A 14,618-nucleotide genomic window follows, 5' to 3' on the forward strand; every position below is an offset into this window, starting at 1 on the left:
ATTCTAGCAACTTTCTAAGTTAAAAAAAGCAATATTTAAAATCTATCCCTATTGTTTGGGCCATTGGATCCCCATTATTTTAGGCTTTGTCCAGATTTCTTGCACTAAGAAGTTGAGAGGTATACATCCCTCTTAACTGTCCAGATTTCTGTAGAATGTCCACATTTTTGCCTCATATTTTTGGCCTATTCCTCATACAATGTGTGGTTTTATGGCAAGTCACTGAGGATTGAAATAACTAAATAATGTCATGCATTTGAGTTTCAGACTTTATCTACTTCAGAAAGTGCATGATAAGGCAAATGCTGTTATTCTAACCAATTTCTAAGTCTATAAGAGCAATATTTATGTGTCCATATTTTGGTGCCTCTGCTCCCCTCCCCCCATTATTTTAGGCTTTGTCCAGATTTATTGTGCCAAGAGGTTGAGAGGTATGTAGGTATGACATGTAATGCCCTAGTTGGGGGGGGGGGTGCAGTTTAGTCTATTAACTTGTCAGGCTTGACCCTGTAACTTGGTTACAGGATGCACAGCCTGAATCTCCTACACCATCTACCAGACTGCTAAAGGAATTGTGAGCTTCTGTGGAGTCAAGAGCCTGAATCTTCTACACCAACTACCAGACTGCGGAAGGAAATGTGAACTTCAGTGGAGACAAGAGCCTGAATCCTCTACAACAACTACCGGACTGCTGATGGAATTGTTAGTTTGAATTTCAGTACATTTTTTAGAGAATTATGAGTTTCAGTGCACTTTCAAGGGATTGTGAGTTTCAAGTGAAGAGAGGTTTACTGTTGCTCATGCTAAGTCTGTTTTCAACATGCAACTAACAGTTTTGTTTAGCAAATGGCAATCACTGTTTGTGTTGTAGAATATGAAAGCAGTGTTGGTAGCATCATTGCCTTTGGTGCAAAAGAATGGGGATTCTACTTCTGCACCATGCATATGGAGTGCTGATACTGCAGTGCCCTTTTGGTTGCGGATTTCGTGCATTTTAATGGGGGATGGGGATTCTGGATTCCTGAGTGTGTCCTCCTTTGTATGAATTTGTTGTTGGTTTGTCAGTCATTCCCTATTGCAATATTACCAGTGTACCAATTTTTTTTTAATGTTGCATAGGAAATTAATTCTTTAAGGGCAGAAGGTACTGAATTTGTAGATGAAGCACTGAAATGTAAAGTTGTTTGACAGTAGCAACCTTTTCAGCAATTACAGATCTCTTTAATTTCTGCAGAGATTGTGCTTATTGACTGATACTTGTGGATTCTAATGACAGAAGTTTGAGTGGCCTTTTATGGTTAAAATAGCCTAAAATTCGCAGTTTTGTCATTATTGGGTCATACATTTTGTTTCATTGCTTACTGGAAAAATGTTCAAAACTACAAATTCAAAACACACTCTAACAAGTGGTGCTGTATTATACAAGGAATATAATTTATACAATTAGGAAAGTGAATCGAAGAACACATACATATATGCATGGCCCTAAAAATGTGTGGAAGGAGCCTATGGTTTGAAAACAGCCCAAAGGTAAACTTGATTTTCTAACTGGCAAAATACATTTTATTTGAATGTGGGTTTTAATGCCGTTTCAACGAATGTGAGTTTTAATGGTAGAGAAGTTTACTGCTCATGCTAAGTCTGTTTTCAGTTTGAGACTGTAATGTTTGTTTAGCAATGGCTATCAGTGTTTGTGTTATTTTACTTCAATATCTGTAAATTTACCCAAGTAAATAAGAAAAAAGCATGCGCACGGATAGGTTTGAACAGTGTTTATGGTAACTGGGGAGAAATAGCCAAGTAATGGAAGACTGGAATGGCTGGGAAGGGGGCTGCATCAGGAGGGTAGGGGGTTGCTGCAGCAGGAGGGGCTGCTCTGGGGGGCCCTGATCTATTACCCTGCATGGGGCCCCATTTGACCATGATCTAGCTCTGCTTGAAGCTATAAACCTATTCCACTGTCTTCTTGTCTATCTCAATTCTCAGTTTCTTCTGATTTTTCCAACTTGCTGACATTACAACTGTCTTATCTGTGCTTAGCTTCATCTCATGTACCTTCAGTTTTGCATTCCATTCCCCTATCCTTTGCTGAAGTTCTTGATCAAAGTCTGCCTGTAATGCCACATCATCTCCATACAGCAACTTTGTTGATCTGTCCCCACTGACCTGTTTGCTAATGTAGTCAGTCACCAGCATGAACAGCAGTGAGTGCACGCTGAGCCCTGCTGCACACCCACTCCCACTAGGAACCACTCAGTGAGACTGAACACTGTTCGTACTTGAATCATTGGGTCCTTGCACATAGCCTGCACTAATTCTACAAATGTTTCTGGGACTTTGAACCCCTGCAGTACTTCCCAAATCAGCAAAAGTGAAAGAAAAGCAGGAAAAAAAGATCACATTAATAAGGCTGGCCCCATGACAGCCATGTTGCAGAAAAATGCATTAAAATTTTATAAGAAGCACTTAGAGTGATTTTGATGCATTGAAGTAGTTCAGAAAGCAAAAAATACAATTAAAAACACAAATTTCTTTAGTTTTAAGGTGGAGTTTTCCTTTAAACAAATCTGTGGCTTTCAGTCACGTTTTCAGATGTTGTAACTCACTAGTTAATAATGTTTTTACCTAAAGCTTTTGGTTTTAAAATGAAAGATATGGTACTGTGATAGGTGAATTCCCAGCTACATCATGCATCACAACTTTTCCAGTCCAACAGTTCCCAACATTTTATTATACAGCACTTGCAAAATACCCTAAAATGAATTTGCAGCCAGAAACTGAGTAATATAAAATCACAGAAAAATAGAAGGCAAGTGTGCCTAGTGATCATGTGTGTCTTGTCAGTACCCAACCTTAGACCCTACCTCCTTTTTCAAGAAGCAAGAGGTCAGTCATACCAGGGGTGCATTTCTGGATATCCATCCACTTGTCTTTTTGTTTTATGAAGAAAGTGTTTCTTTGCTTAACACTGTGTGTGAGGTATCAACTGGAAATTGTCCACTTTTATTAAGCATCTGTTTGGGTTGTTAGATTCTGATCTCCTGCCAAGGGGAGTGTCATATAACTTGTTTGCAGTTAAAAGCTTACTCTAGAGGCTTCTTTAGCTGTTTAAAACGTTTGTTTAAAGACTCACTGCTGCTTTTCTGCTGTGAGAAACATTTCTGCAGTTTGTTTCCCACCCGCCCTCCCTATTTGTATGCTAGTTGGTGGCTTTGCAGTTGCCCACCTCTACTGTAAATTTGATATGGGACACTCATCCCAGTCTAGTGTTATTACCTCACTCTACCTAATACATGGAGAACATTTGAGAAGGCCAACCCACTTATTTTCTGCTCCTCCTTTCTCTCTTTCCACTTAAAAAAAAAAAAAAAAAATTCTGAGCTTGTTTCCTGCCTTTCCTGTGAGTAGTCTAGTCTGGATACAGATTTGCTGTGTCCAGGACTGTTTGTGGTAGGGTTGCCACCTTTTCAAATGGCCATAGTGGGACATTTTCAGGACACTCATCAGATTTTACAGGCCGACACATACCCACGGACAGTATAAAGGATAGAACTTTACTTTTTTGCCTAAATAAAAGCTTATTCTTGTAGCAGTTTAGTTGCTTATCCTGTTTCTTGTAACATTTAGGTATTTTAGATACAGAAATAACTATTTTATGCAACTATTACATAAAATACGGGACACAATTATGTCCTACAATCTCAGGACATTTGCAATTTTTAATATTTTTGGTCAGGACACAACCGCCCAAAGAGGGACTGTCCCTCGCAATGTGAGATAGGTGGTAACCCTAGTTTGTGTGCATCTGAGCCGCCAAGCCTTTCTGTGTTGGAGGGAAGCCTTCTAGCTTAATTTTGTTTCTTAGAACTTGTCAGTTTTTTTAGTTTCAGCACTCAAGTCTGTTTCTTTGAGCTCAGCACTTGTTCAGAATTCATTGTAAGTACTAAATAAGCTACAAATTACTATAGCACTCAACTTTCCTCACGTCTAGAGGAAAACAGTTTCTAGTACTTAACAAATAAGCACCTATCCAGGCATGTCTAAGGGTCAGCTCCCAGTGTTTTCTTCTGTCTGCCTGATTAATCTGGGCATCTTGGGGCAATGCAGCAATTGCCTCATGTACACAGACAACCCTCTCCTCCTACCACCCAACACTACAACCTGTGAGAGATGCACTTTTATAGCCAAATTGGAAGCAAAGCTCTCTTCACCCAAGACTGGACTAGACAGTCAAGAGGAGAAGGTAAACACTTGCACCACACCAAATTCATCACATAGTCCCTCAAAACCTACACCACCAAAACACACACACAGAAACACAAAACACACACCTACATTCGCGGATGCTTTCAGTAAAAACCTGCCCAAGCAACAGGGATTTCCAAAGCAGAAACACAAGCAACTTCCACCCCCGAACACAACCCAAATGACACATAGCCCACAAACTCAGTGTGCCACTCAACCACAGCCCATAAGGCATAACAACGTACCCAACACTCTAGTCATAGGTGACTCTATAGTCAGGCACACTGATGTTCCACTCACCAGGCTAAACAAGGAGAAAGTTACTGTCAGCTGCTTGTCGTGTGCCAGGATCCGCCACATAATGCATGCACTCAGGTCACTCCACAACAACTACAAATATGACTCTGTCATTGTCCATGTTGGTGTGAATGACCTGAGACATACCTCCCTGGACTACATGAAAAGGGACATTGAGGAGCTGTCTGATCTTGTAGCCCAGGCAGGTATTACCCTAGCCCTGAGTAGCATCCTGCCATCACCCAGAATGATACCACAGTACAAGGACAAAATGATTGACTTCAACAATTGGCTAAGCTTCTGGTGTCATTCTAAGGGGATCCAGTATCTGTCTGCCTGGGATGACATGATCGACAAACCATGATGCTTTGCCAGAGATGGCCTGCACCTGTCTCCCCTGGGATTCCGGATACTGGCTAAGGCTCTTGCCACCCCTATAGTGCCTTTTTTAGGCAAGGTTCAAATGACAAATTCACCACGGTAACAGGTACAAGCAAGCAAAATCTGAGGGTATTGCTAATCAGTGCTAGAAGTCTAAACCTCAAAATGCACTCACTCGAGGCACTCCTTAAAATGAAGAACATCGACATCTGTGCAGTGATAGACACCTGGTTCAAGGCTCCAGAAAGTACCCCTGCATTACCAGGCTATAATTCATACCACACCTTTCGGCCACCTAACCTGGACTGAAACACTAAAGGTGGAGGCATGTCCATATTCATTAAGGATATCCACACCTCCAGGCTAGTTGCTCAGCATAATGCATCCAAGATTATCCAAGTGCAACTAACTCTGGGCAAGACCGCATTCCAAATTGTAGCTTGCTACAGATCCCCCACCATGCCCCAGGATTCCCACTCCTCATTTCTTGATACACTGGAAAATATTAGGGTACAACCTAACACCCTAATAATGGGTGATTTCAACTACCCCACCATTAACTGGGAAAACTACTCATGTACCAACTCTTGTGCTCAACGTTTTCTAGAATTCATAAATTCCAATGCCTTGGATCAACTTATCCACACCCCCACCAGGGGCAGCAATATCCTAGACCTGGTTATTACCAACATGGGCAACCAGTGCTCCACACCAGAGGTCATTTCCTCGTTGGTCAGATCCGACCACAAGCTAATCACCCTAGACATCCACATCCCTCCCCCACCCCCCATTAGGGAAACCACCGTAAAAAATTTCTCCAAAGCCAACTTAACGCTTCTTAAGACAGAAGTGGCAAACTTCACAACACCCATGCTGATGGACAATAGAGGTATGACTGTTGAATCCTACAAAAATGCACTTTATAAGCACTTACACGAGTGCATGGATCATGCAGTCCCTATCAAAACCGAGATGCTATCCTCCAAAAAAACAAAGCCAATCTGGTGGTCCCCTGCCATAAACAAACTCTACAACAGAAGAAAGAAACCATTGCAAAAAAGAGTAAAATCCCATGATTGGAGGAACTCCCTGGTCAGCTTCAGTAAGAAGCTGAGATCCCTCATAAAATCCTCCAAAGCTAGCTATGAAAACAAAATTGCCACTGACTCTAAAGACAGCCACAAAGCATTCTATAGCTATATCAAGAATCTCAATGGCAACACTCAGATCTGCTCTGAGTTACAGCACAATGGCACTAAATATACAGAACCAACTGATATTGCCAACATCCTGGCAGATAGGTTCAGTGCTAACTTTACCCCCCTCTCATCCCCTAAAGGGCCCATCTCTATACTGGAAGAATGCAAAGTTCCTGTAATCATGACTGCACAGGTAAAAACACACTCTCCAAAGCCAAGAACACAGCATCCATGGGACCTAACAACATCCCAGGCTGCATTCTACATGAACTACAGAACGATCTGGCACCCCACCTAAGTACCATGTTCAGTCATAGCCTCACCTCAGGCTATGTGCCCACTGAATGGCGCACAGCAACGGGTATCCCGCTACACAAAAGGGGAGCCACCACGGACCCCGGAAACTACTGTCCCATTAGCCTGACGAGCCTGGTCTGCAAGGCTATGGAACGTATCATCATGGAACTTATAAACAATGACATTGGTAATCTCCAAACTCTGGACCCCACCCAGTTCAGGTTTGTAAAAGGCAGATCATGTCTCCTAAACCTACTTCTTTGAAGAGGTCACCAAAGCTGTAAATGAAGGTAAGGTGGTTCACACAGCCTATCTAGATCTCGCCAAGGCTTTCAACACCATCCCTCACTATGGAATTATAGATAAACTCACTAAACTAGGTATAAATCCCTATGTCACAAGATGGGTTGCCAACTGGTTCACTGACAGAACCCACACTGTGAAAGTAGAAGACTCCAAATCCAACTTCAGACCAGTGACAAGTGGAGTACCACAGGGTTCAGTCGTATGTCCTCTCCTGTTTGGTATCTACTTCTCTGAAGTGCAGGCTAACACAGAAGGTCTTTGGCTAACAAAGTTCACAGATAACTGCAAACTAAGAGCCATAATTAAAACTCCAAAAGATGTGGACATCCTACAAAAGGGCCTCACTGAGACAGATGCCTGGTGTCAAAGCCATGGCCTCAAGCTTGATGCCAAAAAGTGCATTGTCATCCCTTTTGGTAAAAACTCTGTACTCATGAGCTACCACATAGGTGGTAGTCTGCTTAACACCAAAAGTGTGATAAGAGACCTTGAGACACAGGTGGACAGTAGTCTCTCCTTTGATAAGCACATCGCCACAGTAGTCAGGAAATCCTTCTATGTGGCACACCTCATCACAGAAGTTTTCTCATCCAGGATAAAAGAGGTCATTGTTCCCCTCTACTTGTCACTCATTAGACCATTATAGAGTACAACGCCCCTTTTGGTATGTACCTCACAAGACATCTACAACAACTGGAAAGGCCGCAGAAATACCTCACAAAGAGGATTACCGGCCTCAAACAGATTCCCTACGCAGACCATGTCAAAAAACTGCAGCTTTACTCCATCGCATATCGCCTACTCAGAGGCGATCTCTGCCTAACACACAAAGCTATGTCAAACCCAGAGCTTTTGGTCATGCTCCACTTAAAGAGATGCCAATCCCTCTGAGCTACACGCTCTAGGGACATAAACCTTGTCACCACAATAAACAGAACATGCTGGAGGGATAGATTCCTGTCCCAGAGACTTCCCATACTTTGGAACAAACTACCTATCTATATCAAACAAATCTCCTCATTAGCTCAAGAAAAATCTTGATGATTGGATGGGAGATAGGAAATTCACCCCGAGGATCACTTCTGTGGCTCTGCTTGACAGTGGCACAGGAAAATAATTTTCTTGGGTGGTGAAAGCCAGGGTACCTAGGGCCAATATCCTAGTACCTACCTATGAACCTACGAACCTATGAACCTATGGAGTGGAGGTTTGTTACAGAAAAGGGGTAACCATTACAAAAGAATCTGACTCTCCATTATGTTTTGTTTACTTGCTGGTTTTACTGTTAGTGGGATTGTTTGATTTGTGGAGGTCTAAAAGGTCTTGGACTACTGAATCACTAATAATAGCCTAAAAGGCAAGGCACAGATTGCCCCTAAAGATTTGATAGGATACTGAATTAAGGGACAGCTCCTCCATCCTCTCCTGGTAGCTCCTTCTATGCCTGTGATAATCAAAACTAAGAACTTCTGGATCTTTCATTCTTCATCATCATCAACCCCCCCTTTTTTTCCATTTCCTACATGGGGCTGGGGTGTCATGTCAAGTGTCACCATTGCTCTCAGTTCAATGCCACTGTCCTACCTTCTTCAGCAGTCATGCCCGACTGTCATAGGCCTTCCATCGTACAATTCATCCATGTCTTTTCTGAACACCCTTGTTTCCTCTTGCCTTCTTCCTGTCTGTCCCAAATCTTCTTTACCCTTTTGCCTTCTGCTTTTCTGCACATATACCTGAGCTACAGCAATCTGTTCATTTTCATTGTGTCTGCAAGTTGAGCTACTTTGGCTTCTACACTGATGTCCTAATTTCTTTGTTTGTCCCTCAGTGTGTATCCTATCACTCATCTTAGGCACTTCATCTCCAGCACTTATAGCTTCTTCAACTGCTCTGCTTTACTGCCCAGGTATTTGTACCATACTATAGTACTAGTCATACCACTGTTTTGTATAACTTAATTTGGCAGTGTTGTCTCATACACTACCCATGATACTCTGTGCCAGTTGGCTACAGCCCCTCTAATTGTAATGTTCACCTGCTCTTTCAGGGCTTTCCTTCTCCTCAACCACCCTCCCCAGATACTTGAATCTGTTAACCTGCTCTGCTATTTTTCCTTTTATCTGAAAATTTCCGCTGCTTCTGACTTTCCACATTTGCTACCATTACAGCTATCTTATCTGTAATCATTTTCATCCCATGTACCTTCAGTTTTATAATCCATTCCCATATCCCTTACTGACATTCTTGCTAGAGTCTGCCTGTAATGCCACACTGTCTGCATACAGAAACTTTGCTGATCTGTCCCTTCCAACCTCTTTGTAAATATAGTTTGCAACCAGTATGAACAGCAGTGGGCTCAGAGGTGAACCCTGATGCATACGCACTCCCACTGGGAACCCGTCTGTGAGACTGAACACCGTTTGTACTTGAGTCATTGGGTTCTTGTACATAGCTTGCATTAATTCTACAAATGATTCTGGGACTTTGAACCACTGAAGGACTGCCCAAAACAGCTTTCTTGGGACCCTGCCATATGCTTTCTCTAAGTCTAGGAATGGCTAGTTGGACTCTTTCTTCATTTTTACTTTCTTCTCAAATATCTATCTCACTCCAAATTTCAGATCAGTTGTAGTGCATCCTGATCTGAATCTAAACTGCTCATCTACCACCTTACTTTCTACTACTCTGCATATTCATTTATCAGTCACCCTGTCCAGAACTTTCATGCAGTGTGAAAGCATTTAATGACTTGTTCTTGTACACTGCCACTAGTATCCTTATTTTCCAGTCACCTGGGATACACTTTTCTCTCCATACTGCTATGTGTACTCTCAGGAGTCATTTCGTCTCTATTTCACCCAACATCTTGATCATATGACTCATCTGAGCTTGCTGGTTTCCCTGACTTCATTTTCTTTTGTGCTGTTCTTACTTTACAATGAGCTCCTCCTCTTCTTTCATTGTAAGCTGTATCAGGGGCAGTTCAGCTTTTGTGGGGTTTTCTTCAATCAGATGTTGCTGAAAGTAGTCCTTCCATCTGCCTTTGATGTCTTGTGGACTGGTAAGCAGGTTGTTGTTGGCATCCCTCACAAAGGGTCTATGGCTATCTTCTTTATATTTCTGTCTTTGGTTTGTAACCTGATAGTTTATTTGTGGCACCTATCATGTCACTTTCCAGAAGCTGGTAGAGTAACTCTGATGCCTTGCTCTTTGGTATTGCCAACTCCTCTCCCAGCCTCTTTGTTAGCCAGCCAGTATTTCTTCTTAGTCTGGACTGTCTTTTCTATCTCCCACTTTCTCCTGCACTCTTTTTTTCTTTCCTTTGATAACTTCTTTGACTTCTGCATTCAACCACCAGCTTTTCTTATGTACCTTATTTCCATAACTGGCTAGGCCACATTTCTGTTCTACAGTCCTCACACACGTTGTTTTGAGGCACTGTCATTCTTTTTCATCTTCACGTCTTTCCTTTTCTTCCTGAGGTGCTAGAGCCCTGAATAATCCTTTGAACTGTTGTGTTTTCTCTCCAGTCAACATCCAGGTCTTCAACCTAGTCCTGTTAACCTTAAAGCCTTCTCTCACAGCAGCTTGCAGTTGATTGTGGTCACCAGTGTTTTATGCTGTGGGCCAAACGTTTCACTGGGGATGATTTTGCAGTCACTGATTCTACCCCAAGTGCCCTTTCCTTACTAGGAAGAAATCTACCTGAGTTGCATGTTGGCCACTCTTGTATGTTCTCTTGTGACTGTCTCTCTTGCTTTTGAACCATGAGTTGGCCACCACAAAGGTAGAAAGATTTCCAAGCCATTGCTGCAACATGATTGTCAAATGCGAGGGAATTATATATCCATGTTCCAAAGTGTCTCACAACACTTTCATTTTGAAGTGGAATGCTGTTTGTACTATACGATGGATGAAAGAACTGTTTATTCACTTTTTAGCATTTAATCTGTTTTTGAGAACCAGTTATTAACATGTGAGTTCCACCTGGAGCTTCTACATATCAGGGGACTTGAGGATGACACCAAGTTTACAGTCACCTGTAAATTTAGTTAGCCAAAGATACCCATTAGTAATCTGGATATCTGCAAAATAGATTCCAAGCAATAGAAGTCGCAAGCACAGAGCACTGAGGAATGCTACTGGTAACAATCATGTTCACCGAGGATGCACCTGCCACCCTCATTACACAAGTTCTATTCCTCAGCCAATTTGGTATCCACCAAACTATGTACGGATCAATTTGGAGCTCATTCAGCTGATTTATTATGGTAGTGTGTATCATGGAATCTAAAACTTTAGCTAGGTCAAGGTATGCTGTATGAACAGCATGGCCACTGTCTACACTGTGTTACCCTCTCAAAGAAGTTGACCACATTCATTAGACAGGATCTACCTTTTAACAAAACTGAACTGATTGTGGGTTAAGCCTTATAAGACTTTTAATACCAGGGCTAATTAGGTCAGTTAAATATGTTCTATGGCTTTGCAGATGATACTAGTCAGGTTAATTTGTCTGTAGTTTCCATGATCAGTGGTGGGTCCACCTTTGTAAAGTGGCATCATAACAGCTGTGCAGCATACTTCAGGGACAAAACTAGTGGCTAAGCTCAGGTTTAATAGCTGTAAGAGCGGGTCGACTGGGATATGTTTTGTAATATTTATTAGGCAACTGGATATATTATCAGGCCCCATGGGTAATGTATTTTTTATTTGGAGACTACCATTAGCAAGTGTTCTTTAGTTATGATGGAGGATTGAGATTTTGTGGGATATGTGGACTTTGTATAGTTGCTTTGAGGGTGAAATTTCCACTGAATTTGTTAGCTACTATGCTAACTATATCTACTGGATCTAAATAGGTAGGTGGTTTTAAATAAGTTCTGAGCAATATTAAATGCTATTCCTTAATTTCCTGACATAACTAAAGAAAGATTTGTAATTGTTTTTAGTTTCTGATGCTAGTCAAAGGTGATGGGATGCCTTCACTTTCCTAATGGCGTTTTTTAGTTCCATGTTCATAGGTTCATAGGTGTGTACTAGGCTAATGGCCCTGGAGCCTTTACAAGCCTAGCCCATAGAAGTGCCATGGCATGTTAACCTTGATTTGAGTTTTTTTTTTTTTTTTTGCTGTATAGTTTAAGAAACATTTTTTTCTGTTATTGTATTTATTTAGAAATGTGGGCCACCATGATTGTTTACTTTTAAATTTCCCATTTTGTTCATATCTGGTAAGGATTGTCAGAACAATGCAGGTGTGCATGGAGCTTGTTTGTGTAACTACTTGCTGTGACAATATCTTGGGTAATACAGTTAAACATGAATCCTGAGTTGTAGAAGGTAGGTATATTTGAAGTTTCTGAACTTCATGCTATATGCATCTAACTGTTTGAAGAGATTGATGGAAAAGACTACTAGTTTGTGATCAGATTTAACTGGAGAAGGGAGTACCAGGTGGATAGTGTCTATTGATGCCATGTTGGTAAGGACCAGGTCAAAAATATTTTGCCCTCCAGTGGGTTATTTGACAATTTTATCCAGGGAGTTTCTGTTTATGAAATCAAATAATTTTGGGGCATAGCCTATAGCTGAGGTATAGGTATCCCACTTTATCTTCAGGTAATTGAATCTTCTAGAATAATGCAATTCCTGTTAATTGTAAGTTAATTTAGTGAATTTAGGAACCTAACATTGTTTTGTGAGTATGGAAGGGGTCGTATAACATGCTATGATCTGATAGCTGGCCCTATTTAGTGGGACTTGGATCTTAATAAGTTTAGTTTTGGGGTTTCTAGGGATCTGCCTAGAAGTAATGTAGTCTTTAACAAATATGGATTCTCCACTGCAGTTACCATTAGGCCAAAAGGCATGGTAGGCACAAAACACTGTTATAGAAGGAATGTTTTCTGTATTTTAAACCAAGTTTCTGTAATAACACACATGTACATGCTGCAAATGTAGTAGGGCCTCAAGATAATGCAATTTGTTATTTAGTCTTCTGGCATTGAGCAGAGCCACCTTAATGTGGTCTGGTGTTTGATTTGTTTCTTTTGTTAAGTTGGGAGATCCATTAGCTGGACTGTACCTAAAAAAACACTATGAGGGCACCAAAGGCTTTAGCCAGTATGCAAAAGCCCTGAAACAAGAAATGCAAATCCATGGCAAAGAAAGAAAGAGGGTCTCACCCAAGCAAATGACTGGTGCCAGAAACATGGCCTCAAACTGAATGCCAAAAAATGCATCATCATCCCCTTTGGGGAGAGTGACATCCCCAAAGATTATCACATTGATAACGAGGTCCTAAGTATGCAATCAGTCGTGAGAGACTTGGGGACCCAGGTTGACAGCAACCTGACATTTGACCACCATATTGGCTTGACTGTATGCAAGGCTTTCTAAATGGCCCACTTCATTAGGAAGGGTATCTCATACAGGGACAAGGAGGTCATAACATCCCTGTATTCTACCGTTATAAGATCCATTATTGAGTACAATGCCTCTTTCGGCATGTACCTCACAAAACACATGCAGCAGCTGGAGAGGCCACAGAGGTTCCTCACCAGTAGAATCCAGGACCTCAAACATCTACCCTACACAGATAGGCTAAAAGCCCTGTCCCTCTACTCAGTCTCATACAGACTCCTCAGAGGTGACCTCTGTCTGGCATACAATCTCAGACCCCCACCTTGATGGGACTGCTGCATATCCACAAGTCAAGCTCTACTCAAGTAACCCACATGTGTGACCTCAACCTGGTCTGTGACATCAGTAGGACTTGTTGGAGGAACAGATTTGTGTCCCAGAGACTCTTCCTTCTGTGGAATAGTCTCCCTCTCCACGTAAAGCAGAGTACCTCATTATCCCTTTTTAAGAGCAACGTGGATAACTGGATGGGGAACAGAAAATACACCCCTGGAATTCCACTGTGTCTCTGCTGGACAGGGGCATCAGGTGCTGACTTGTTAGAACATGGGCTAAATTCTTGGCTAGGCTTGTAAGGGCCTCAGGGACAATACCCTAGTAACTTCCTGTGACCCATTGTTTGTAACTTTTGCAGCATGTAATGAGCCTGTGGCATATATTATTTCTTGTTTATTAATTGTTTGACTAAGACTTTGTTGTTCTGTGACAGAAAGTTAATTGTATTTGCTTCTGCTGTTATTACAGAAGTTCATTTGTGTCCGTAATGTACCCATCTATAATTTGATATCATCATTATGTGATTCACAACTGCAGTAGTGCTGACTTTTGCCACAGAAGGCCTGCAGTCTGACCTGACATCCAGAGGTTTTCACCCATTCTGCTCAGTCTCTCAGCCAGACAGACACCCACTAACAGAATGAAAGCATACCTTTGGTATAAGAAAGATGTCTGCTCATGCCATATTTAGTTCTTGTCACAGTATAAGAAAGGAATATTTGTAAAGCCAACTTCATTCTACTCAAGTCAGAAGTTACAAACTTCAAGACACCCATGCAGATGGGAACTGAAAAGCTGAGCATTTATCCCTACGTCACTCAATGGGTTGCCAACTGGCTTACTGACAGAACCCACATTGTAAAAGTAGCCAACTCCAAATCCAGCTCCAGACAAGTGACAAGTGGAGTACCTCAGGGTTCAGTCCTGGGACCTCTCTTGTTTGGCATCTACTTCTCTGAAGTACAGGCCAACACTAAGGGACTCTGGCTAACAAAGTTTGCAGATGACTGCAAACTGGGAGCCATTATTGAATTCCAAAATGATGTGGATAATCTACAAAAGGGCCTTACAGAAACAGATGCTTGGTGCCAGAGCCATGGGCTCAATGCCAAGAAATGTATAGTTATCCCCTTTGGGAAAAAACATGTACCCGTGAATTACCACGTGAATTACCACATAAGTTGCAGTACATTA

The sequence above is a fragment of the Protopterus annectens genome, chromosome 7.part1, assembly GCF_019279795.1.
Source record: "Protopterus annectens isolate FY-2018-M chromosome 7.part1, PAN1.0, whole genome shotgun sequence".
Taxonomy (NCBI): Eukaryota; Metazoa; Chordata; order Ceratodontiformes; family Protopteridae; genus Protopterus; species Protopterus annectens.